Source organism: Symphalangus syndactylus, chromosome 5, assembly GCF_028878055.3.
Source record: "Symphalangus syndactylus isolate Jambi chromosome 5, NHGRI_mSymSyn1-v2.1_pri, whole genome shotgun sequence".
NCBI lineage: Eukaryota > Metazoa > Chordata > Mammalia > Primates > Hylobatidae > Symphalangus > Symphalangus syndactylus.
Window position 1 is genome coordinate 37,308,232 of NC_072427.2, and position 27,106 is coordinate 37,335,337.

The 27,106-nt window shown below is 48.7% G+C and overlaps 1 protein-coding gene across 4 annotated transcripts in view; it reads right to left on the reverse strand.

Annotated features, from left to right (window-relative positions):
• Positions 1-27,106, reverse strand: part of CORO2B (coronin 2B) — a 202,981-nt gene that overhangs the window by 33,507 nt on the left and 142,368 nt on the right. The window lies entirely within an intron of this gene.

Here is a 27,106-nt window from a genome sequence, read left to right on the forward strand (position 1 = left end):
CAATGTCTACTTTTTAGCATTGTTGTGAAGATTATGTGAGCTAATATGCTTAGCAAAGCACTTAGTGAAGAGAATATCAGTAAATATTCAATGTATGACAGCACTTATTATTGTACAGCTTAGATGACACCTCCTCCAGAAAGTCTTCCCTGCTCCCTTAGTGGGTGAAGATCTCTTCCTCTGTGCTCTCACAGCATTCTGTGCTTCCCTCCATTATGACACAACCAAGCCAGGCACGGTGGCTCACACCTGTAATCCCAGCACTTTGGGAGGCCAAGGCGGGTGGATCACCTGAGGTCAGGAGTTTGAGACCAGCCTGGCCAACATGGAGAAACCCCATCTCTACTAAAAATACAAAAATTAACCAGGCATGGTGACACACGCCTGTAATCCCAGCTACTCGGGAGGCTGAGACAGGAGAATCGCTTGAACCCGGGAGGCGGAGGTTGCAGTGAGCCAAGATTGTGCCACTGCACTCCAGCCTGGGTGACAGAGCAAGACTCTGTCTCAAAACAAACAAACAAACAAACAAACATCACAACCAGATCTGATTTGCAGTTTGTTTCTGTTTGTCTGTGAGCAATTGAGGACAGAGTCTGTGTCATCCTTGTCTCTGAATCTCCAGCCCCTTACAGGTCTGGTACCCAGTAGGTGCTCAGTCCATGACTTCCTGGGAGGGGGTGAGTCCACAAAAGGATGGAACAAGGGGTGTGGATGGGTGTGGAAGAGCTGTTCCATGTTTAGTGGCTACAAAGGTGGCAGAGAAGGGAGGGGTATAGGCAGAAGCTATGCTTCCATCTCTCAGGTCTTTTTCATGCTAGTTTTTTGGGGAGTTTGGAGGAAAGGAGGCAAGGAGGTTTCTCCAGTTACCGCCCATCTGCTAACAGTGGGTAGGTGGTCAGAAAAGAGGGAAGTCTAGGAGGTCCTACCGCTCTCTCCTTCAGATTCCTCATCAGAATAATAAGGAGGAGGAGAACCAATTTCTGCCAAGCCCTTGCTACTGCACATGCCTGGCACTTCCCAGTGAGATGAAGAAGAGTTATTTCAGAGTGTGTGTCCTGCTGTGACCTCTTCCCCACCACTTCCTGCCTGCTTCTCTATCGGCTCGTTTCCAGATCGTTTGATCTTTTGCAACAGAGCCATGGCAGGATGGGTAGAGGAAAAAACAGGACTGGAGAAAATGGCAGTGGTATGGAAGATGCAGAATGAGGCAGAGAAAGAGAGGGGGAAAAAAGCCTCAGAAGCTAGACCCAGGAGAATTTCACTGATGTTGTATGTTGTGGGAAAATTAGAGGATAGAGAAAAAGGATTTGGAGAGTGTTGATATCAGTTATGAAAGGGCTTCCTTTCAATATTCTATGAAAGATGCAATTAGGTTTGGAATATATTTTAAATTATTTTTTGGCTGTTAGAATATAAGTTTTTAGGCCAGGCACGGTGGCTCATGCCTGTAATCCCAGTACTTTGAGAGGCTGAGACGGGTGGATCACCTGAGGTCAGGAGTCTGAGACCAGCCTGGCCAACATGGAGAAACCCCGTCTCTACTAAAAATACAAAAATTAGCCAGGCGTGGTGGTGGGTACCACCATCAGTAAATGCTCAATATATGACAGCACTTATTAATTCCAGCTACTCGGGAGGCTGAGCCACGAGAATAGCTTGAACCCGGGAGGCGAGGGTTGCAGGGAGCTGAGATCGTACCACCGCACTCCAGCCTGGGTGACAGAGCGAGACTCTGTCTAGTTTTTATTTATTTATTTATTTTTTGAGACAGAGTCTCACTCTGTCACCCAGGCTGGAGTGCAGTGGCGTGATCTTGGCTCCCTGCAACCTCCGCCTCCCGGGTTCAAGCAATTCTCCTGTCTCAGCCTCCTGAGTAGCTGGGACTACAGGCGTCAGCCATCATGCCCAGCTAATTTTTATATTTTTAATAGAGATGGGGTTTCCCTGTGTTGGCCAGGCTGGTTTTGAACTCCTGCCCTCAGGTGATCCACCTGCTTTGGCCTTCCAAAGCCGTGTGCCATTGTGCCCAGCTGAATATGATTTTTTAAAAATGAGACTCTAAGCAGAGGCTGGGTCACATGTGACTCTGAGATTTATTAGGGTTACGCACGTTATCTTTAACTCTGGAAACAACCCTGTTAATTAGGACGAGGAAATTAAGGCCCAGAGAGGTTAAGCTACTTGCCCAAGGTCAAACAGCTGAAAGCAAAGCTGGGATTTCCACACAGGTGTGATTCTCAAAAGCGAGTGTTCTTGAACCCTATTGGTCATTGTTGGCCAGCTCCCGTCCTGCAGCTCAGACTTTTCATGGGCAGATAGGCCCTGCATCATCTGCTTCCACAGCTCACTTGCTCTCTGACAGAGTCATTCCTTCCATCTGATCTCAAAAGCTGCATTGGAGTGTTCCCTGAGCAGAGCTGTCTGCATTAAGTGTTTGGCACCCAGCCTGGCCCAGGCAAATCTGAGAGGCACCGAACCAGTCAATAGGTGGCCATCAGATAACAGGAGCTTCTAGCCAGCAGCCCACGGGTGATACACTGGAGAGGCAGGTTAGGCAACATCACTGGAACCTACTCAGAACAGAGAGGAGCCTATTTAGAAGGAGGAGTGGCCACAGCCTTGCACTCGGGAAGGAGACAAGTCTTTCTAGAGACTGATGAGCTCCATTGCTTAAAAAAAAAGTTTGAAAACCACTTTTCCTTTTTTTTTTTTTTTTTTTGAGACAGAGTCTCACTGTCACCCAGGCCGGAGTGCAGTGGCACGATCTCAGCTTACTGGAGGCTCCGCCCCCCAGGGTTCACACCATTCTCCTGCCTCAGCCTCCCGAGTAGCTGGGACCACAGGCGCCTGCCACCTCGCCCAGCTAATTTTTTGTATTTTTAGTAGAGACGGGGGTTTCACCGTGTTAGCCAGGATGGTCTCGATCTCCTAACCTCGTGATCTGCCCGCCTCGGCCTCCCAAAGTGCTGGGATTACAGGCATGAGCCACCGCACCCGGCTGAAAACCACTTTTCTATAGAGACATCAAGCAAATTTAAAAATGCGATTATTAACTCCAAGAAAACATGTTGTTTGAGAAAGCTAATGTAGGCTGGGCACAGTGGCTCACACCTGTAATCCCAGCACTTTGGGAGGCCAAGGCAGGTGGATCGTTTAAGCCCAGGAGTTCAAGACCAGCCTGGGAAAAATGGCAAAATTCCACCTTTACAAAAAATATACCAAAAAAATTAGCTGGGCATAGTGGCACACACCTAGAGTCCCAGCTACTTGGGAGGCTGAGGTGGGAGGATTGCTTGAGCCCAGGAGGCCTAGGCTGCAATAAGTCGTGATCATGCCACTCTCTTCCAGCCTGGACGACCGAGTGAGACCCTGTCTCAAAAAAAAAAAAAAAAAAAAAAAAAGAAAGCTAACGTGATCACATCACTTAATGCTTTATGTACAATATTTACATGATTGTAATAATGTAAAGCCTGAATATTTATATCTTAAGCAAGAATTGTGCTATGCCGTACTGGGAAGACAGAGGCAAGGAAAGTGTGTGTGTGTGTGTGTGTGTAGTAAGAAGGGAGACAGAGCTGGAAAAATGCTAGAGCCTCATTTTCCATAATAGGGAGCCAACAGGCCATGTCTAATATTTGAAAATCAAGATGCAGTGGTAAAAGCATGTAATTAAGAAATATGGGGGTAAGTGCAAAAAGAAACAGCTAAAACCAGAGTAGGAAATGCAGGAGTATCACAAGACAGGACAGGGATTGTGGCTCTAGGCAGTGGTGGGTTGTAGATGCTTAACAACTGGGTCTCCAGAGGAAAAAAGGCCCTGATTCATAGCGTTTGCCAATTTTGGTGGTGTAAATATTCCCACGATCACTGATTTCAGGCTAATGCCACCAAATATAGAGATAGAAGAGGCTCTCGGCACACTATTATAGAATATTTCCACTATGCAAATGTAATAGGCACAGATAACCTCAAGAACACAGATAATAGTGAAATAATTGGGAAGTAATACATTTTTAATATTTAGTACTTCTGCTTTTACTATAACTTAATTGTAAGTTTATTCAATGTAATTTATAATAATGGCTCTGTTTAACAACCAGCTTGCAAAACTCCTAAATTCCTAAAAATTTTACCAGTAGGCTCTCACGAGCCAGCACAAGCCAACCCCAGCACATCAGTTTGCAGTGCTATAGGCCGTAGAGTATTATTAGACCTTCTGACCTCTGCACATTTATTACTTTAACAAACATAAAAATTAAAGAACAAACAAAATGCCTCTGCCAAATGTTCTAAAGGAAGCTGATTGTAAATTTTTTAAAATGTGAGCAATCTTCTCCCCAAGTCCCACATACGCCTCTGTTGTACAAGTTACTGTTTCTGTAGAGGGGGTGTGACCAGAGACCAAACTTGGTTCTGTCTGTCGCTAAAGCCTGGCTCCTAACTGCTACACAATACTGTTTACTCATGCTTCATATTAATACAGTAACACCAACACTAACACATAGCTATTGATAATATCATAACATATTAATATAAACACATTTATATTGATTTACAAATATGATCAAATTTAATCCCCATAACAAGCCCATTTTACAACTAAGAAAACAGAGATTTAGCGAGCTTCTATGGAGTCAAGATTTTTCAATGTTACATGACTGTACAATGACTGTTTAGATGGTCGGCTCACAGAATTGTCCCAGGGGTAGGGTTCTCAGAGGTCCAGGGCTCTAACCTGCCATCTGATCCTCCAACCTCAGAGAACTTCAGTCTCAACAGAGCTGGGGCAGAGACCTTGCTGCCTGGGTTGGAGGGTGGAGGAAGAGACCTATTCTTTGGAGTCTATAACCCTTAGGGAGATCTTCACCCTGTTCTTGTGGGCATTATCCTGGAGGGCTCACAGAACAAGTCCAGCCCTTCTTTGCTGGGACAGACCTTCAATGTCAAATGTTGAATGGCAGCTGTTGTGCACCCTGAGTCTTCCCAAGGAAGAGCTCGGGGCTGGGGATCAGGCTGTATCTCAAATACACCCTGTGTGCCAATGCCAACAGACAGAGTTATTGGCAGATAGGGTGTCTTTGAGATACAACCTGATCCCCAGCCCCAGGAGAGGGGCATGGACGCCCTGCTCCAGGATGAGTGGGAGTGTGAAGTAGGGCAACTTCTCTGGAGAGCCATTTGACAGAACCTCTCCAACACTTTTAAAAGGTTCATGACCTTTGACCAATAATTCTGCTTCGGGAATTTACCCCAGGGAAATCAACAGAGAAGCACACTAAAACAGTCACTGCCATGTTATTTATCATAGGGACAGCAATGGGGACATTGTCAAAATAAATTACAGTACACCCATATAATGGAATATTCTGAGGTCATTTAAAATCATATATTCAAAGAATATTCAGTGGCATGAGCATTGCTAAAGATCTACACTTAGTAAAACAGAATCAAGTTCTATACAGTTTGAGTATCCCATATCCAAAGTGCTCGGGACCAGAAGTGTTTCAGATGTTGATATTTTTTTTCAAGATTTTGAAATATTTGCATTTTACTTACTGGTTGAGCATCCCAGATCTGAAAATCCAAAATCTAAAGTGCTTCAATGAGCATTTACTTTGAGCATCATGTTGGTGATCAACAAGTTTCAGATTTTGGAGCATTTTGGATTTTGGGTTTTTGGATTTAGAATGCTCAGCCTGCATATATAAAAGGATCCCTATCTAAAAAAACCAATCTACAAGAAAATACATCAAAATGCTAATAGTGACAACATATGAATAGTTGGATATTACTAGCAGCTTCCAATTCTAACAAACATATAAAATTGTTATTAAAAAACAGATATTATTACAAAAAACACACCTCCCATAGCCCTGATTGAAAAATATTCCTTTCTGGTTTCAAGCAAACAGGTCTTAAAGAAATAATATGCAGACTGGTGCCTACCAGATTTGCATGTTTCAAAAGCTTTTGTGCAACATAAATTATTTGTTCATACAGGTTTCTCTACACCCTTGTTACCACATGGATGGTCTGGAGGGTGCTATGGCTTGAATATGTTCCCCAGAGTTCATGTGTTGGAACCTTAAGTCTCCAGTGCTACAGTGTTGGGAAGTGGTTATAAGAGGTGATTAGGCCCTCATGCATGGATTAATGTCTTTATCTTGGGAGTGGGTTAGTTATTGTGAGTGGGTTTGTTATAAAAGTGAGTTTGGTCTTCTCTTGCTCTCTCTCTTGCCCTCCACCTTCTGCCATGGGATGTCACAGCAGGAAGGCCTTTGCCAGATGCCTGCATCATGCTCTTTGATTTCCCAGCTTCCAGAACCGTAAGCCAAATACATTTCTGTTTATTATAAATTGCCCAGTCTGTGGTTTTTGTTACAGCAACATAAAACAGAATAAGACCAGGGAAAATACATCTTTGAAATTAAATAAAATTATATAATTAATTGAAAGTGCATTTCAGTGTGTGTGTGTGTGGCATGCACTCAGGCAGCCATGGCCGGGCCCTCCCTTGGAAAGGCTGGCGGCATGGTGAGTCTGTGGGTGTGGCTCACCCAGCAGGCTGTCCAGGGGAGCAGTGGGTGATCTCAGCCCCTGTCCAGGATTTATCTGAACCCAGTGAACTGACTGGGGATGAGACAGTTTCAAACTAACCTGCATTGCAGCTTCAGCTTCCTAGATTTTCCCATCACTGCAGAGCTGAATTTTGTATATGGAAGCAAAATGTTTTCTTACCTAGAGAATCAGCTTAGCGAGGCAGAAAGAACAGACTGAGCAGGAGGTAGGATTTCCACACCCGGTTCCGGCACTCACTGGCCCAGTGACCTTGAACATAACCCCTGGCCTCTCTGGGCTTCCCAGTTTCCCAGATCCTGCTCTGATGCCCTTGCTGCTTTTTCATGGCTCCCCTTTTTACTTTATGAAGCAAGACACACCTGCAACCACAGAGTGCCGTGCCTCTGGTATACCAGCACAGAACACAGGAATCCACATTGAGTCCACATGAGAAAGATGTGGGATGGCAATACCAGAACAACCATGAAGAAGACAATAGTGATAATCAAAGACTTTGATGAGTGAGTGCAAAGTGCCAGGCCTTGTGTTAAGCAATTTTTTCATTTTTTTATTTTTATTTTTTTTTTTTGAGACGGAGTTTCGCTCTTGTTGTGCAGGCTGGGGTGCAATGGTGAGATCTTGGCTCACGGCAACCTCTGCCTCCTGGGTTCAAGCGATTCTCCTGCCTCAGCCTCCCAGGTAGCTGGGATTACAGGTATGTGTCACTGTGCCCAGCTAATTTTTGTATTTTTAGTAGAGACGGGGTTTCACCATGTTGATCAGGCTGGTCTCGAACTCCTGACCTCAGGTGATCCACCCACCTCAACCTCCCAAAGTGCTGGGATTACAGGCGTCAGCCACTGTACCTGGCCGTGTTAAGCAATTTATATACATTTAAAAATGTAATCCTTGTAACGACTCTATAAGGTTTTATTAAATCCTTATAACCCTCTGGTAACAGTTCATTTTATGGATGAGACACTGAGCTCTGGGAGGCGACTTGCCCAAGGTGACAAGCTGGGAAGTGAGGAGCTATCACCTGCAGTTGGCTGTCTGCCTCTAAGGCATCTCTGCTATGCTGGCTTCTGTTTCAGGATGTAGATGAGACACCAAGTAAACCAGGGAGGAAAGTCGTTAGAAATCAGTGTAGGAAGCCAGGCGTGGTGGCTCACTCCTGTAATCCCAGCACTTTGGGAGGCCGAGGCGGGCGGATCACCTGAGGTAGGGAGTTCGAGACCAGCCTGGCCAACATGGAGAAACCCTGTCTCTACTAAAAATACAAAACTAGCCGGGAGTGGTGGCACATGCCTATAATCCCAGCTACTCAGGAGGCTGAGGCAGGGGAATTGCTTGACTCGGGAGGTGGAGGTTGCGGTGAGCCAAGGTTGCACCATTGCACTCCAGCCTGGGCAACAGGAGTAAAACTCTGTCTCCAAAAAAAAAAAAAAAAAATCAGAAGTAGGAGCTCAACATTTCTAGTGCAGTTCCCACAAGAAGTCGGCGGCAGCTCAGTTGTGAAGCCCCTTAGATTTGTTCTTGGAGACCCTCCCTTCCTACTCTTTTTCTCACCCAGTCTCTCTCCTCCGCCTAGAGCTTGCCAAACTCGGCTACGTTTTAGAATCACCTGGGAGTTTAAATAATCCCAATGCCTGGTGAGCAATATCAACTTAATTGTCAGTTAAATTATCAATAAAATAAAGTGATTAATCAAACAATTAAATATCAATTTAATCCCAATATCCGAGAGGCAGGAGCCAGGCATTGGTAATTTTAACAGGTTTCCCAAACTGATTTCAACGAGCAGCAAAGATTGGGAACCACTACCTTAGAGGCTCCACAGCCTGCTGGGGCCTGGGCCTCCTGCCTCCTGGAGCACCTGAAATGTTTGTGCATTCTAAGAGTCAGCAGCTGAAGATTAGTCTTGTCTCATGTTGGGGAGGGTGAGCAATTAAAAACATTATCGGCTGGGCACGGTGGCTCATGCCTGTAATCCCAGCACTTTGGGAGGCCGAGGCGGGCAGATCGCCTGACCTCAGGAATGTGAGACCAGCCTGGGCAACATGGCGAAATCCCATCTCTACTAAAAATACAAAAATTAGCTGGATGTGGTGACATGTGCCTGTAATCCCAGCTACTTGGGAGGCTGAGGCATGAGAATTGCTTGAACCCAGGAGGACGAGGTTGAAGTGAGCTGAGATTGCACCCCTGTGCTCCAGCCTGGGCAACAAAGTGAGACTGTCTCCCAAAACAAAATCAAGAACATTATCATGCACATTTAATACAGGCTCATTTGTAGAAACCACAGGTAAAGCAAATAGGAAGATAGAAGTCACATTAGGTGATGAGCATGTAAAGGAGAACCCAGGGCAGTGGAGCATGCTGAACCCAGCAGATGGGTGATTTACTGCTGGAATCCCAAGCCTCAGTATGAAAGATGTTTTTTCATGGGCCACCCCTATCATCACTTTCCCTCACTGTGTGCTGCCCCATGCATCCCAGACCATCTGATTATGTTGCTTAGAGTCTTCTTGGCTCTCTCTTCTATGACTGGAAGTTGATATTAAAAGAGAGAGAGTCATTATAAAACAGGTATTGTAGTCCTTCTCCCCAGAGTCCTGGGCAGAGATCAGGCTCCCGGTGTCCCAGGCTCCTGGGCCTGAAGGAGGCTTTGCCCCCGACTCACATTTGCACAACCCTCAACACTTGCACAGACATTATCTTAATTAGTGTTACCCAGAGAAACTGACTAAATGAGGACACTTGCCCCTGGTCACACCACTTGGCAGTGACAGAACCAGAATGAGTTTATGCAGGTTCAGAGCTCTGAGTACCACCATGGGGCGGGAGGGGGTCTCGTGCTCCTAAACATGGATGTCCTTCATCCAAAGTGCTGCCTACTCCACCGCAGGGTCTTCCCTATTTTCCAGTGACTGTCCCCAACATACACATGTATATGCTTGCATGTGCAAGTGAACACACACACACACACACGTGTGCGCGCCATACAAGCTCCTCTCCTGTGGTCCTTTCTGCCCTGGCCTCTGGCTGTGTTCTTTCTTTCCCTCCATCCCAGTCAAGACTTACTTGTCTCATGTCCGCTATTTCAGGACCCTGCTTGCTTTGGCCAATTAATCAAGTAAACAAAAGCTTTCCAAGGAGGACTGGGGAACATTGGGTTAGTCCATTTCTCCTTGCGGGTCATCTATGTACATATTGACAGGAGCATTTTAGAGAAAGCTGCTTGGCCCAAAAGTGGGGTTTTTAGACTCTCAGGCAGACTTCTAGGACATCTATTTTGAGTCAAGGGCTTTATTCACTCTAGAGCTGGCAGGATTTCTGAAGTGGGCCCACTGGTTTATCTCCTTCCCTGTAATGTCTGCTTTTTTCAGTTCTCTCTCCAAACCACCTTACACACTGTTGCCTAATTTTCCTAGGATGCAGCTCTGATGAAATAACTCCCGTGTTCCAAAATCTTCAATGGCTCCCTATTACCTAGACATTATAAGCCAAACTCCTTATCCAGGCATCAGAGCTGTTGTCATCCCAGCATGGTCCTGCCTTGACACTCTCTCTCAGTCCACTGCCCACGCCATGCCCATGGTTATACACCTCCACCTCCAATGCTCCTTCCACACTGAAGGACCTTTGGTTCCTGGTTCATCCCTGCCACCAGGTTGTGAGCACCATGACGACAGTGGTCTTGACCAAGGCCACACTCTCTTGCTGAGAGGTAGAACATACTCTGCAGGGAGGGAGGTGAGGCGGGTGTGTCCTGAGATGGTGAAATCCCTGCTTCCCAGCATTTGAGGTCTTAAATGTGATGGGCAGGGAGACGGCAGAGGGAAGGTGAGGCTCCCAATATCCAGTCCCACCATGATGTCTCAGTATCCTACAGTGGGGGGAGGGGGTGGTGCACAAAAACTGTAACTGTTGGAAATGTGAGAAGTGGCAAAAAAAAGTTACATGACAGCATCTATGCAAATTGTGGAAAAAGCACATTTCTGGTTTAGGCAGAAAATCAAAAGCAAAGGACAGTGCTTCCACCATCTCGAGGCTGTCATCACTAGCATTGGCTTTCTCCTCCCCCGCCACAGAGCCATGTTCTCCAAGCAGGTGGGAGAGCTGGGGACGCGGGGTCTGGACCAACAAAGGAGTCAGCTCTGGGGTCTTCAGTATCTTCCCATGGCTGGGCCCCAAACAGGCCTTCGTCCTTCAGGCTCCCCACCAGAGGCCTTCCTGAACATCAGGAACCCCTCCCTAGAGGAATCAATCCCAGCTGGGGGTGGTCTAGAGAGAGATATAGGCATGAAGGACCCGGGGCAGGTGGAGCTCCGTCAAGGTCAGGAGGAGGTTCCTAAGTCTGCCTTTCGCTTTTTGGCCCAGAGGCCTGGGTTTCTGCCATACTAGGGGGCCTCTCAATAGAGGACCCACCAGAACTTCTCCTGTGTGCAGGGGGTGCTGCCAAAAGTATAAAAAACTCCTTCCATTTGCCATCTAGCCCAAGGAACAAGGAGGGAAAAGAGGACTCTCCCACCAGGTGCCCTTCCTGTAACATCCCAGTTCCACACACCTCTCCTGTAGTGTGAAAGGAAACTCGTTTTGAGTTGTGATTTTTGCCCAGCCCACCTGGGATTTGGGAAGCATTACTAAAGCACTGCTACAGCAGAAGGGCAGCAGCCTGGGGTTCAGTGGACCTGGGTTTTCATCTCAGCTCTGCTGCACACTGGCCGAGTGGCCTGAATCTCTGTCTCTCTAGGTCTCAGTCTCCCCCTCCGAAAAGTGAGACATTTTTGGGGGGCAGGGATAATAAATATGGTGTCCTTGCCCGTCCTGGGGTTTCTATATCTACAACAGGCATTGCCAATCGCTCAGAGTCCTGCCTGAGCCCAGCAGTCCTCAGCACAGCATCTAGGGAGTCCCAACCAGTCGATCAGAGAATGTCAATCTGGGGCCACGTGATCTCTTAGAGCCCCTTGCTAAGCCTCTGAGACTCCCTGTACCTCTCTGTATTCAGAGAGGATTCCCAGAGGCCTCTGATGGGTTAATCCCCACAAATGCTTTTACATCCGCTCCTTCCTTTCCAGGTGCACCCTGCCCATAGCCTTCCTGAGGCACTCCAGTCTTCTAATTGGTCTCCACGGTGCTGGTCTCTTCTCGAACCCCAGAGCAGGACTGGCCTTCTATAATTATTACTTTCCTTGTGCAACTCCTCCAGAATCTTCCATGACATATGTAACTATCTGTAGGATTTTTTGGCAGTTGGGCATCCAAGCCCCCTTCCTGATTTGGAGGACTCTCCCACTGTGGGCTGTCCTGCTGGGATGCAGTGCCCCACCATGAAAGCTGAGGCAGGGGCTCCTCCTACCCAAGGTCCTCTGCTGTCCAGGGATGGGGCATGGGACTGGGTTTGGCCAATCAGACTCCTACCCAGGGTGGGCTGGGACTGGGCCCTCGGGAGCTGTCTTGGTGCTGATCTGGTTCCAAGTCTGGCTCTCCACTGTCTCAGCCCTAGCACTTTAAATCTATGAAGCCCCTAAACCCTTTCTGCATAAGAGGACTGGGGTTGGGGGTGATTTCAGTTGCTAGCAACAGATAAACATATCTGTGTTATCTCTGCTCCTCAACAATGTCTCCACTTTTCAGAGACAGAAACTGAGACCTAGAGACAGAGATTTGGGCCACTCAGCCCGTGTGCAGCAGGACTCTTGACTGAGTCAACTCCCCTTTCTCCGTCTTATCAGATCTGACTTACCTGCCTGGCCCTCCAGGGGCACGCACACCCTGTTCCCACCCCCAACTGCCCTCTAACCTTATTCTTCGGTTTGCTCAACCCTACAGGGGTCACACTTCTCAAGTGTGACAGACCCAATTTTAAATGTGATGTCTCAGGTCCTATGAAAATAGTGATATCTCCCCCAATCCCAATATTTGGATGACCACACCTTTTCCCAGACTTCTTCTCTGACAGAGACAAAGAACTTCTCTGCCAGATCATGTGTGTCCTAACCCTTGGTTTGGGAAAATATGGTCCCCAAATCAGGGTGCTCCTCACTGGCCCCCTCCCTGCCTTCCTTGTGACACGGTCCTTAGAAAGGCCTGCTCCTCTGGGCTTCTGCGCCCCTCAAGAGACGCCCCAACTCCTGCTCCCACTGAGACGACTTAGTGCACTTCACATCTTGTGGTCTTCCTTTTCCCTCAGCTTTTCTTTACAATTTTTTTTTTTTTTTTTTTTTTGAGATGGAGTCTTGCTCTGTCACCCAGGCTGGAGTGCAATGGCATGATCTCGGCTCACTGCAACCTCCTCCTTCTGGGTTCAAGCAATTCTCCTGCCTCAGCTTCCCGAGTAGCTGGGATTACTGGCACTTGCCATCATGCCCGGCTAATTTTTGTATTTTTGTAGAGGCAGGGTTTCACCATGTTGGCCAGGCTGGTCTAGAACTCTTGACCTCCGGTGAGCTGCCTACCTCAGTCGCCCAAAGTGCTGGTATTACAGGCATGAGCCACCGCGCCTGGCCCCTTTTCCCTCAGCTTTTCTAAGCCCTTCTTCCCACAGCATTTGTGATCATGCTGGCTATCATTTACTGAGGGCTTCCCATGTGTCAGACCTGAAGCCAAGTGTTATTTCAATTTTTCAGCACAATAACCTTACGAAGTACAGGTCACTGTGTCCATTTTGCAGATGAGGAAACTGAAGCTTAGTGAGATTAACTAACACAGCAGCAAAGCCAGGACGCAACCCTTAAGTCTTTCTGACCTTCAAATTAGAATGTAAGCTCCATGCAGGGTGGTGCTCTGTCTTGTTCTCTGCTATAACCCCGGTGTCTGGAATCGTGCTGGACACAAATGGTAAGCTCTCATCAAATTGTGTTGAATTAATGATGCCATAGACGGTGGACCTAATCAGGATCCCTTGTACAGTTGCATGGACTGTGCACTGTACAACTCAAGGGGGTACCATTTGCATGGTGCAGAGCCTTCTATGGTGCTCTGGGCGTAACCATGACACTGTCCTGCTTCTCCATTTAGCATTGTCTTGTATTGTTTGCTTTATTTCACAGGTGTTTGTTGCCCTCCCAAGAGATTATCTGCACTTTCATCTTAAATGAGATAATCATGGAAGGTTTCCAGCATAGTGTGAGACATGAATGAAACCTCAGTGGTACAGACATGCTTCTTACACCCTCTGGTCTCAAAACACAATGCCGGTCTATATTCAGGATCAAATGACTCCCCCAGCCACATGCTGCCAGCTGCAAAGATACTGTTGTCATTGAAGTGGGAGTGAGTCACATGGCACCATCCGCATGCTCCCAGGATGGGCCACTCTGCCTTGCCTCTTAGGGATAGCCACCGAGAGAACCGCCATCCACCAAGAGCGTGCACACTCTGCGGGGGCCCAGTGCCCACCATCTTCCCTGTCCAGACACCATAGAGACTCAGCCCCGGGCCATCACTGTCCCCATAGAAGTCATGGAATCTGTGGGCCGGGCAGGGGACCTCTGGCTCAGAACTTCAGCCTTGCTCCATCAGGGATATGTAAGGGGCCAGAGAAGGAGATGCACCACCTCCAAGGTAATGACCCTGGGAATCTATGGCCTTGGAAATGTCCTTTACATTGTAAGTGAACAGCCCAATGCTGAAATGGCCAGTCCCTCCCCATCCCAAGCTTTCTTCTGCTGCATCTGTGGAGGTTGGTTGATCCATCAGGGGCTGGGGTAGTGGAAGAAGGAACATATTGCACTCTGAACCCCTAGAAGTCAGGGTCTAGTTTGGTTCAGCTCACGCTAATGACTGACTGAGCAAGTTCCTTCCTCCCAGGGCTTCAGTTTCCTCATGAGCCAATAAATATAAACTCACTGGGCACAGTGCCTGGCACCACAGAAGCACTCGATAAATAGTAGTTATTATTATCATCTGCAAAATGCAGGTTAGCTTCCTCCCTCTGCCTCTGTGCTCTGCACAGCCCCTGGGACCAGACCTTCCTTTGTACTGTGCTTAATGGCTGTCATGGCTGTCACCCTCACCAAGGGTGAGCTTTCCATGGGTGGGGTATGTGTCTAACCCATCTTTGTACAGACCTAGCATGGCCAGCCGCCCTGGTGCATGTGCTCAGAAAGTGTCTGCACAGTGGACCTGAACCATCAGGGCCCTTCCAGCTCTGCCAGTCTGGGGTTATACATTGAATCTCCACCCAGCTCACCAAACACAGACAAGCACCCTGGGCCTAGAGCTGGCCACCTAGAGATGAGTAAGATGGGATGGTTCCCTTGGATGTCACTTCCACCACATTCTCTGTTTTAGTCAGTGTATCCCAACACCCAGCATGGTGCGAGGCCCATAGTAGAGTCTCAATAAATATCTACTGAACTTATCCATGAGTGAGAAGCAGGTGATATTTCTGGGAAGGCCCTCACTCTGCCTGACCAGCTCGGAGGGCCAGGGCAGGGACTGGGTCCTACTGTCAAGCAGATTTGGGCTGCTGGAGGGGGATGGAGGTGAACACACCCCGAGTACAGCGGTCCCCTGGCCTCTAGCCAGATCCACTATCTTTCCAGTAACCTGGGGCTACATTTTCTACTCTAGTTCTTCCCTATCTGAGCACTGGAGGACCAGCAATGAAGGCTGGAGTTTGGGTGTGTGGTGCCTGAGTTTGGGGCTCCCAGGGGACATGGTGTGGGCAGCTCTTCTGAGCCTGGTGCTGGCCGTGCCACCTGCTGATCCCTGGACACGCTCAGCTGCTTTCTTTTCTTTTCTTTTCTTTTTTCTTTTTTGAAATGGAGTCTCGCTCTTTGATCCAGGCTGGAGTACAGTGGCACAATCTCAGCTCACTGCAACCTCTGTCTCCTGGGTTCAAATGATTCTCCTGCCTCAGCCCACTGAGTAGCTGGGATAACAGGCACCCACCACCACACCCGGCTAATTTTTGTATTTTTAGCAGAGATGGGGTTTCACTATGTTGGCCAGGCTGGTCTTGAACTCCTGACCTCAGGTGATCCGCCTGCCTCAGCCTCCCAAAGTGTTGGGATTACAGGCGTGAACTACCGCCTGCTGTCTTTTCTCTGTTATTGCCCGACAGCCCTGGGGCACCCTTCTGGGGGCTCAGTGTGAGGGAGGGGAGAAAGGGCTCACAGTGACACAGAAATTGGGGAATTCCTCCTCCTCCCCCTCCTGCTGTTACTATGGAGCCCTAGGCTGTTCTGCCTGACTCCTTCTCTCACAACAGGACCTGGGTCTGCTGTCCTCCCAGACTCAGTGGGAAAGCTTCTAACCCCGCCAGGGTTGCAAGAACAGCCAGCGGCCAGTGGCACGGGTGCTGTACAAGTCATCCGGGGGGAAAGTCAAGTGCATGTTAGGCCTTTGTCAGGAAGCAACAGACCTTGCAGGGGAAAGGAGGGCTCCTGTTAATTATGAAGGGGCAAGGCAGCCTCCTGGGGTTGGGCCTCAAGGCAGCTCCAAGGGGCTGGGCCTCACCAGGCCTCCGAGAGGCAGGGGATTTTCAGGAAAGAACAGGAAACCCTCAACCCAGCCAACGTTCACATTTTCCATGGCTGCGGAGAGCCTGTGGCTGGCTGAACCAGGGGATCAGGACCTGTTGTTGACACAGTAGAGGGGACTTGGCCACCCAGCTATGGTGAAGGAGAGGGTGAAGGCAGGAACAGACATATCAGGAGAGGGGAGGCAGGAGACGCACAGAATGGGGCTGGGCAGTGGGTGAGGAACCCTCCAACCTGGTAGGGTTGTTTTATCTGCAGAATGGACAGGGGCTGGCACAGGGTGGACAATTTCCCAACACGAAGTCACCAAGGCCTATGACAAAGACAGCTATTTTCTTCCTGCCCATGGAGGTTTTGAAGGTCCACTCCCAAATAACCTTTGCCTCTCTAAGCAAATCCCTGAAAACCCCTGGAGCATAGCCTCAGCATCCCCCTGCCACCACCTGGCCTTTCCCAGAAAAGCTGCCTCCCAGCTGCCCAAGGAAATGCTTTCTCTGTGGCAGAGAGGGGCCCTTGTCCTTAGCCATTGCATGACAGAGGGAGGGTCTCAGCTCCACCCTCTGCTGTGTGGCCTTTAGCCAGCCCTATCCCTGTCTGGGCCTCATTTGTATCATCTGTACAATGGGGCTTTGTGCGGGGTGACCTTTGAGGTTCTGGAATTTTCTTATTTGCAGTCTCTGCTCAAGCCCAGTGGGAATGACCACCAGTGCACCCTGCAAATATAGTGATGGGGGTTGGGGTTCAATTGGGAGCTTTGCAGGAAGGGCAGAGGAGCAAGCTTTGGGGAGGGCAGGGAGCACTGACAGATGGCTTGGAGGAGAGGGAGGGTGTGCCTCCGGGGCTCCAGGCCTGGCGGGGAGCACAGTCCCAAAAGTGCTGCTAAAAACAGGTCTTGGACTGGGCACCGTGGCTCATGCCTGTAATCCCAGCATTTTGGGAGGCTGAAGTGGGAGGATCACTTGAACACAGGAGTTCAAGACCAGCCTGGACAGCACAGTGAAACCTGTCTCTACAAAAAAAGAAAAAAAATTAGCCAGGCATGGTGGTGCACACCTCTGGTCCCAGCTACTTGGGGAGGCTGACGTGGGAGGGTCAATTGATCCAGGAAGTAGAGACTGCAGTGAGTCGTGATGGTGCCACTGTACTCCACCCTGGGTGACAGGGTACGACTCTGTCTTAAAAAAAAAATATCCAGAAGAAACAAAAAACACAGATCTTGGGCCACCTCTAGACCTCCTGAGTCAGGTCAGGGCCTCTAGGAACAAGCATTTTAAACACTCTCCTCAGATGGCTGCGGTGTGCGCATGCTAGCACAGAGGTAACAGCAGGACTTGGGAACCACGGCTGAGACCTGCACTCCAGCTTGAGAGTCCAAGGACTCTAGTTCAAGTCCTGACTCTGCAGCTTTCTGAGAATAACAGCCCCATGTCACAGGGGAACAGGGACAGTGTGTGGAGGTGTCTGGCATTTGACGGGTTTAATCAGTGGTGGTTATCCTTGCAGACCCCTCACCCTCTGGCACCTCAGTCCTGACAGCTGAGGAAGGTCACCTGAAGCTAGATTGGCCCCCAGAAATTAAAGGCTAAGGTGGGCCAGGAGGCAGAAGTCCTGCTTCAATTCAGAATCCTTTGAAGGGTTTGTGCAGCTCATCATGACTCCTATGTCCCTCACCCATAGATGCGGACGCTAGTAGTCATGTTAGCACCACAAGTGTGGGCCACTGCCAGCACACACACGCTAAACTGATTGGATCATAATGGGCATCTAATTCAAGCTGAGCCAATCAGATATCCTTATCTGCCCCCACTGTGCCCTTGCACACACAAACACACAGCTGACTGGGCCAGGATGAGCGTCTAACTCAAGCTGAGCCAATCAGATTCCCTGACCACTGTATTTAAATTAAGCTCCCCCTCCACCTTCCCACACCCCTGTCCCCTTCCCCAACCAACTTCTCCTCCTAGCATTATTCTATTCTATTCTAGTCTATATTCTATTCCATTTCTGTTCTATTATTATATTATATTATACCCTATAATCCACTTTATTATCTGTCTCCTCCACTAGTGTGTAGGCCCCATGAAGGCTGGGGTTTTTGTCTGGTTTGTTCACTGCTGGGTCCCCAGTGCTTCCCACAGTGCCTGGTACAGAGAAGGTGCTCAGTAAAAATTTGTTAAGTGAATAAATTCTCTCTTCCAGGAGGTGGAATTGCAGCGAACATTTACAGAGAACCTACAATGTGTTAATGTTTTCTAAGTACTTTAAATATGTACTAACTTGTTATGATCTCCATGACCTTGGTTTTATAAAAACAGATCTATAAACATCTTATTTGAGTCTCACTACCTCTGTGGAGGAGTTATTATTTCCCTAACTTCAGAGATGAGACAACAGAGGCTCAGAAGGGTTCATGGTCTTGCTCAAGGTCACACAGCAACTAAGTGGCAAAGCTCAAACTAGAATTTACAACTTCACCTCCTACCTCCTCAAGTCCCCATTTCTTTCCAGACACAGGATACCCCTCCTCTGCCTAGAAGATGCTATTCCTGCCCTCAGAGGCTTTACTTTCCCTGGGAAGGTGAGCTAGAGGAAGAGACAGCTCCAAAGGCCCAAGCAGAGGCTGAACTGACCGAGGAAAGGGAATTGACACCGCTTGTTTCCTGTCCTCAAAGTTACTGTGAAATCCTCATGAATGACTGACAGCAAAACGGGAGGCAGCTGCCGCAAGGGGAATTCCAGAGCATGCTGAAGCGGGGTACAAACATTCCAATTCATGCTGGACTAGAAGTATTTTCGCCATCATGGCTGCCTTCTTCAGATTCCCTTTTGCTCTATTTCCCAATTTAAGTGTGGCTCACGGAGCTGAGAACAATACTGTACTTCCAGCCTGTGGTCTGACCAGTACAAAAGGAAGGGGGAAGATTTCCTCTTTCTTCTTGCCTGAGTCTTTTTGCCTTATAAAAGAATCTCTGACTCTCTAGTTGACTGATACCTGAAGTTCTACTATTAGGGATTCATTCCTTTCGTGCTCCACCTTGCTGCTCTCAAAATACAATAAAAATACCCCTAAAGAGAGCGTAGTGGGAGATACTATTGGTCACTGTTGACTCATTCTGAATAAGCTTTGAGAACATTCCTGAAGGCAGGTCTGAGGGAAAAGAGCATGAGGGCACCGGTGGAAAGGCTGGGAGGGAGAGATAAAGAGGGAATAAGGTAGCTGGGATCAGGGCAAACTCTTACCCAAACCCAGCCTGGTGAGGTCACAGAGCACCGCTGAGTTTGATGTTCTTCGCGTGTGCTCCACGGAGAAGCCCCTGCCCACGAGCCTTTCTCTGGTGGTCAGGGCCCCTACTCTTCCACCCCACCGCCAGTGCAAGGCCAGTTTGGAGAGGGCACTTGCTTGAGGTCACCCAGTGAGTAAGAGGGTGATGGCTGTGCCAGGCCACACCCAGGTTTGCAGACACCCAGGCCAGTGCCCCATCCCGCCTGTCAGTTCTGGAGACCTTGCTCACCGGATGGGGCAGCAGGGTCACCTGAAGACACAGGGCACACAATCACCTGGGGAATTCGCTGGCTTCACTCCCGAGTTACAGACACTGGCGGGCATTCTGATGGCCTCGCCTGCCTTCCGGGCACATCTGTGCAGAGAATATCTCCTACTCACCGTCCCGAAGCCCCCAGCAGGGAGCTCTCAGACCCCAAAGGGTTGCTTCTTCTCTGGAAAGCCTCGCCTAGCCAGAGGGCAGCATCGTGGCCAAGCAGGAAAGCTGTGCTACCAGCATTCCACCAGCAGAGGGCGGTAGCTGCGCTACTCTCAGCCACATCCAAGCTCTTAGACTGTGTGGGAGTGAACTGAGCCGACCAGGACCAGAGAGACACACGCAGCCTCGCTCCCGCTCCCAGTCAACCCCAGCTCACAACTGTGCCCATCACTTAGAAAATTCTTCATAATGAGATGAAAATCCGCCTCCTTCTAACTTTTGCCATAAGCTCCTACTGCTGCTTATGGGTCCACAGAAAAAGTCAACCCTTCTTTTATTTGTCAGCTCTTGGGAGCTGGAGTTCCTTTCCTAGCTGGTCACCCACAGTGCTGTGGGTCTTAGCGGGACACTGTCTTTTTTTTTTTTTTTTTTCTAGACGGAGTCTCGCTCTGTCGCCCAGGCTGGGGTGCAGTGGCGCGATCTTGGCTCACTGCAAACTCTGCCTGGAGCCCCCGTTCAGGTGATTCTCCTGCCTCAGCCTCCTGAGTAGCTGGGATTACAGGCGCATGCCACCACGCCTGGCTAATTTTTGTATTTTTAGTAGAAACAGGGTTTCACCATGTTGGCCAGCTGGTCTCAAACTCCTGACCTCAAGTGATTCGCCTGCCTTGGCCTCCTAAAGTGCTGGGATTACAGGCATGTGCCACGGAGCCCGGCCAAGACACTTTCCTTTTTTAAGAAAATTTTATTTTATTAAGACAGTGTCTCACTCTGTGTGCCTAGGCCAGAGTACTGTGGCATGATCATAGTTTACTGCAGCCTTGACTGTCCAGTCTCAAGCAATTCTCCTACCTCAGCCTCCCAAGTAGCCGGGACTCAGGCATGTTTGGCTAATTTTTTATTTTTTTCATTTGTAGAGCCAGGGTTGCCCAGGCTGGTTTGGAACTCCTGGGCTCAAGCAATCCTCCCACCTCAGCCTTGCAAAATGCTGGGATCATAGGCATAAGCCATTGTGCCTGGCCTCCTCTTTATTTCTCATCTTTAAGAGATTGATGGATCCCGATCAATTCTGAGGCTCCTTCCAACTCTGACATTCCAAATGACACCCCTTTCAGTTACTGCTGAAGGGCAGAAGAGGGCAGACTCTGCACTTCCACCACCCACCTCCCCGGCTTAGGTTTCCAGCACTCACAGTGGCCCCCATTCACCACCCCTGTAAGCTACAACTTGTTTGTAGACCCTTTCCCTGGGGGTGTGGGTTCTCCTGCCTGCTATGTCCTCACATCCACCTGCACCTGATCTCATCTTCAACCCATACCCCACACCCTGGTACCCCCCATTAGGCACATCTGATCCAAACTGTGATGTGAGGGGCTGCTCTAAGGTCACCGAGCTCACATTTTGTGGCCTCACATCCCACCTGCAGTCCCTGGCCACTTGGTGGGGGTGGGGAGGAACAGGTTCACGGGGTGGCAGGTCCCTGCCTCATAACCTAAGGGGCCTGGTTTGCTGCCTGATGCATCTCCTCCCTCTCCACCTCTCCCTAGGCCACTGCATCCCAGAACAGGATTCTTCCTGGTTCTTGAGGCACCATTTCTTTACTTCCAAAGCTGGGCCACTGTATCACTTGCAGTCTCTTTTGAGAGTCAGATGAATTCACTGTCCTCAGACATTTCTGTTTTAACTTCAAAAATGATATGTATTGTACTTGGCTCATGTCTGTAATCCCAGCACTTTGGAAGGCCGAGACAAGAGAATTGCTAGAGTCCAGGAGTTCAAGATCAGCCTGGGCAACATAGTGGGACCCCATCTGTACACACACAAAAATTAGCCAGGCATGGTGGTGCACATCTGTGTGCTGGCTATTATACAAACATTATATGTACTTGGCTCATGCCTGTAATCCCAGCACTTTGGGAGGCTGAGGTGGGAGGATCACTTGATTCCAGGAGACTGAGGCTGCAGTGAGCCATGATTGTACCACTGCATGACAGCCTGGGTGACAAAGTGAGATTCTGTCTCAAAAAATTTTTAAAAACCAGAAAATTATGCATACTCAAAGAAGATGACTTGAAAAACACCAAAAAAGTACACACACACACACACACACACACACAGACACACACACACAGACACCTCTCGATTACCAAGTTGCTCAGGGATAGTTGCTGTTACTTTAGATATAAATCTTCCCCATGCTGCACTCAGCAAACAAGTGGAGTGGGGTCTTTTCGCACTGGTTCACTATTCCTGTGGGCCCCTTCATGCTCTCAAGGGCCTCCAAAAAAGCTGGGCACAGTCAGAACTTTGGGAACTTATGGATAGCCCCTGACTGCCCCTTAGAACACACCTTTCCCTGTTAAGCACTTTAACCCTGGGATGGTCCCCTGTAATCTCACCTCCTGGTATACATGCCTTGTGTAGTCCCCTCCCGTATTGCACCAGGGTTGGTCTGTGTTACTAATAGAATGTGGCCAGGGTTACACAAGATTCCAGTTTCTGCCTGGGCACTCTTGCTCTCACCTGGATCACCACTCAGAGGAGGCCAGCTGTCATGAGTGAGGACACTTAGCCTACGGAGAGGCCAGGTGGCGAGGGACTGAGGTCTCTGGCCAACAGCCTGCAAGGAAGTGAGGCCTCCTGCCCATAGCTGCAAGAATGAGCTTGGAAGCGTATGTTCCCCAGTCGAGCCTTCAGATGACTGCGGCCCTGGCTGACAGCTTTAACTGCAACCAAATGAGACCCTGAACCAGAACTACCCAGCTGCATTTTGGAGTAATTTGTTACACAACAGTAGAAAACTAACACAGCTATATTTTCTATTTGTTGTGAGGGAGGCAGAACAGGCATTATCATCTCAGATTATGATATGGGAAACTGAGGCAGGTAAGCCATGTGGGTGAGGCTTTGGCTCACATGTGGGTCTATAGCCAACAGCGATGTTGAGCCAATTTTGCTGGGTCTCAAACTGTGGGCACAGTCCCTGACATTCCAGAAGGTCCCTCTTCACTTCTTAAAAAAGTAGGAAAAAAAACCCAGAAAAATTGGGAAATACAGATGAAGAATAATTTCTATTATGTCCTGGTGAGTATCAGCTCCATTTTATGCCCAGGTGGACAGAGTGGTTGTGGTTCCTTTCCCTGTGCCGTTGAACATTCTTGAACAGCATCATTTTCATGGCTGCATTGTATTCCACAGTGTGGCTGTACTGCAATACATTATGCAATCCCCTACTTTTGGATCCATAAGTGCTTTATATCCTTTCCAATACCCTAAAAAGGCTGAGGCAAACATTGTAGCTGAATCCTTCCACACATGAATTTTTAAAAAGATAAATTATTGTAAGTGAAAATGCTAGGTAATACATCTGCACTTAAAAAAAACGTTTTTGTTATTAATTTTAAGATGCCTTTCACAATGGTTGTACTAATTTACACTCCCATCAGCAACTCAAGAGAGTGGCCATTCCCCTATAACCCCTGACAGCACCCAATATTATAATATTTTTATCTGCTTATTTTCAGATGAAAAATATCTCATTGTTTTCCTTTGCAAGTCTTTGATGCCTTGTAAGGTTGCTTATATCTTCATTTGCTTAGCAGATATTTGCATTTATTTGCTTGTGAATCTTCTGATTCTATGAGGCCCTCAATTATTTCCTAATGGTGTATTGGTGTTTATCTTTTTCTTAATAATTTATAAGAGTTCTTTGTATATCAGAGATATTAATTCTGTGTATTAGTTCCTTATCACATTCATTGCCCCTTTTCACTTCTGATCCATCTACAGAACCTAATGATTCTAAATATTTCTGCTGGCTGGGCGCAATGGCTCATTCCTGTAATCCCAGCACTTTGAGAGGCTGAGGCAGGAGGATCACTTGAGCCCAGAAGTTCGAGAGATCAGCCTAAACAACACAGTGAAACCCTGTCTCTACCAAAAAAAATAAAAAAATTAACCAGGCTTAGTGGTGCACACCTGAAGTCCCAGCTACTTGGGAGGCTGAGGTGGTAGGATAGCTTAAACCCGGTGGGTGGAGGTTGCAGTGAGCTGAGATCACACCACTGCACTCCAGCCTGGGCAACAAAGCCAGGTCCTGTCTCAAAACAAAACAAAACAAACCACTAAGTACTTCTGCTTTGCCATCTTGGTTCTGATCCAGTCCTCTACTAGTTGGTTATCTATACATAATTTTTCAAAAATTTTAAAATTTTTCTTTATTTTTTTCCCCTTTTTTTGAGACACAGTCTCGCTCTGTCACCCAGGCTAGAGTGCAGTGGCATGATCTCGGCTCACTGCAACCTCTGTCTCCTGGGTTCAAGCGATTCTCTTGCCTCAGCCTCCTGAGTAGCTAGGATTACAGGCATGCACCATCACGCCCGGCTAATTTTTGTATTTTTAGTAGAGACAGGGTTTCACCATGTTGGCCAGGCTGGTCTCGAAGTCCTGACCTCAAGTGATCCACCTGCCTTGGCCTCCCGAAGTGCTGGGATTACAGGCATGAGCCACCACAGCCGGCCTTATTTATTTTTTCTTATTTGGTTTATTTCTCCAAGAAAAGTACATTTATTTTATTAGTGGGGAACTGTCAGGGGTTTCTTTGTTGAGCCCAAAACCCACCCTTGGATTGATATTTTTAGTAAGTTGAAATTTTTTTCCTGAAACTCACAGCTAACTCAGAGCCAGCCTTGCCCACTGAGCTCAACGAAAGTGAGGCCAAAAGTCAAGGTCAGTCCTGGGAACAGATTGCTCTTCTTGGCTGTCCTAGCCCTGGCCCACTCATGCATTCATGCAAAGCATACTGCAATTTCAGTCAGAGAACACATCCCACCCATCAGGCTGGAAAACCGACCACACTCTTCACAGCCACTTCCCACCTTTGCCCTGGTCAGCAAGAAGACCTGTTCCCTTTAGGGAATCTGCCCAACTGCAGAGGTGCCAAGGTGCCCGTGTGGATTTCAAACACCCAGCTCTGTCCTGAGAGATAAAGGCTCCAAGTCACCTTCACCTCAGCACAGCGAACAGGCCATGGTCTGGGCGTGAACAGGGCTCCCTGCTTCTCAAGGCCGAGTCCTGTCTCCGGCTTTCTTTTCTTTCCCTCCCCTCCCCTCCCCTCCTCTCTCTCTCTCTCTCTCTCTGATGGAGGAGTGCAGTGGCATGATCTTGGCTCAGTGCAACCCCTGCCTCCCAGGTTCAAGCAATTCTGCTGCTTCAGCCTCCTGAGTAGCTGGGATTACAGGCACGTGCCACCATGCCCTGCTAATTTTGTATTTTTAGTAGAGGCGGGGTTTATCTACGTTGGTCAGGCTAGTCTCGAACTCTTGACCTCAGGTGATCTACCCACCTCGGCCTCCCAAAGTGCTGGGATTACAGGCATCAGCCACTGCGCTCGGCTTGTCTTTGGCTTTCTGTGGGGTGTGTTGTTACCATATTTCTTTGTTTAGCTCAAGTGACAGCTAACCTTGAGCTTGAAACCCTCCAATGGCTTCCCACAGTACCTAGAAGAAAATCCAAACTGGCGTGGTCTCCAAGGTTCTGGGTAGCCCAGCCCCTGACTACCATTGGCTTCCCACCCTGGGGCTCCCCGCCCTGGGCCTCAGCACATGCTGTTCTCTCTTTCTAGCGCACTACTCTTCCCCATGCCCTTTACTTGACCGGCTCCTTCCCATTCAAGTTTGCAGAGAGGTCCTTCGGACTGTCTTACCTAATATATCCCTCGCAAGTCTCTATGCATCACTGTGTTGGATTTCTTCACAGCACCCATCACTGTCTGATGTAATCTTAACGACTGTTTGCGCCCTTGTTCATTGTTTGTGTCCGGACTGGCTCACACAGCTCCTGAGAACAGGGACCTTGTCTGTGTTGTCTGCATGATCCAGAAGTTTCTTGGATCCCCTGTAGCACCCCTGCTCCCTGGCCCTGGGCCATGCCTGCAGGTTGCAAGTGTGAGCACGTTGTGGGGCAGATGACCTAGGCCCTCTCGTTGACTGAGGCTCACTGTGTGTCAGGCACGGTGCTAAACTCTTAGCCAGCATCACTCTATTTTATTCCAGTTCCATCACTTTCCAGCTGTGTGACTTTGTATAAGCTATACCTGTTTCCTCATCTGCAAGGTTGCTGAGTATTCAGCGGCACCAGGCGCCTCAAGAGCTTAGAACAGTTCCTGGCCCTTTGTACGTGTTCAACAGGTGTCGGTGATTACTGTCATCACGACAACGCTGCCAGGTGGGATTTATTATCTCTAGTTTATAAACAAGAAATCCAAGGCTTTCAGGAGTAATAGCTCATCTAGAAAATGGCTGGGTCAGGACTCTAGGTCCCGAAGCCCATGGTCTTCACTGCCCCATATTCTATTTCCAGAGATGGAAGTAACTGGTCTGAAGTCTCTTTCCTTTCCAGCAACTCCCTCCACCAAAACATAGAACTAGCTCTTTCTGCATTCCTCCACATCCCTCCGCCCATCTTCAGTGCACTCTCCCATCTCATAGATGGGGAAACTGAGGCTGAGAAGGGGGAGGTAGTGAATAGAGAGGCCCAGTGCAAACCTGGCTTATCCATAAGGCCTCACTTGTCCCACTCCTCATGCAGGGTTTTAAATCCAAAGCTTTGCCGTCAGGCAGATGTGGGGCTTTGGCCAAGACTCATCAGCACTCTGGGCCTCAAAATCTTTCTCTGTCTGAAAAGATCCCTGTCCAGTATTTGGTCTGAACTCTGGCTGTTGGGAATGGAAAAACGAATGCGTGTTTCCCAGCCTCAAGGAGCCCATTGCCTAGAAGCAGGAACAGGTGTGAAAACAAACCAAGATACCCCTGCCTCAAACATGGCAGGGACGTGGCAGGAAGCGGAGAGTCTGTTGGCGGAGCAGAGGAAGAAGCAGGATGGCTCCAGGCGGCTTCTTGGAGGCGGTGCCCTGAGCTGTGCAGAGAGGAGCATGAAGAAGGGCAGGCAGGTGGGAGAGACTGGGGCTGGCTCAAGGTCCAGTGAAGGCAGGTAAGTCAGGAGGGGGCAGAGTGGGCCAAGCCGTGGAGCCAGGGTGGGGCAGGACTTCATCCAGAAAGGGAGGCCTGGCGGGGCGCGGTGGCTCACGCTTGTAATCCCAGCACTTTGGGAGGCCAAGGCGGGCGGATCACGAGGTCAGGAGATCGAGACCACGGTGAAACCCCGTCTCTGCTAAAAAATACAAAAAATTAGCCGGGCGTGGTGGCGGGCGCCTGTAGTCCCAGCTACTCGGAGAGGCTGAGGCAGGAGAATGGCGTGAACCCGGGAGGCGGAGCTTGCAGTGAGCCGAGATTGCGCCACTGCACTCCAGCCTGGGCAACAGAGCAAGACTCTGTCTCAAAAAAAAAAAAA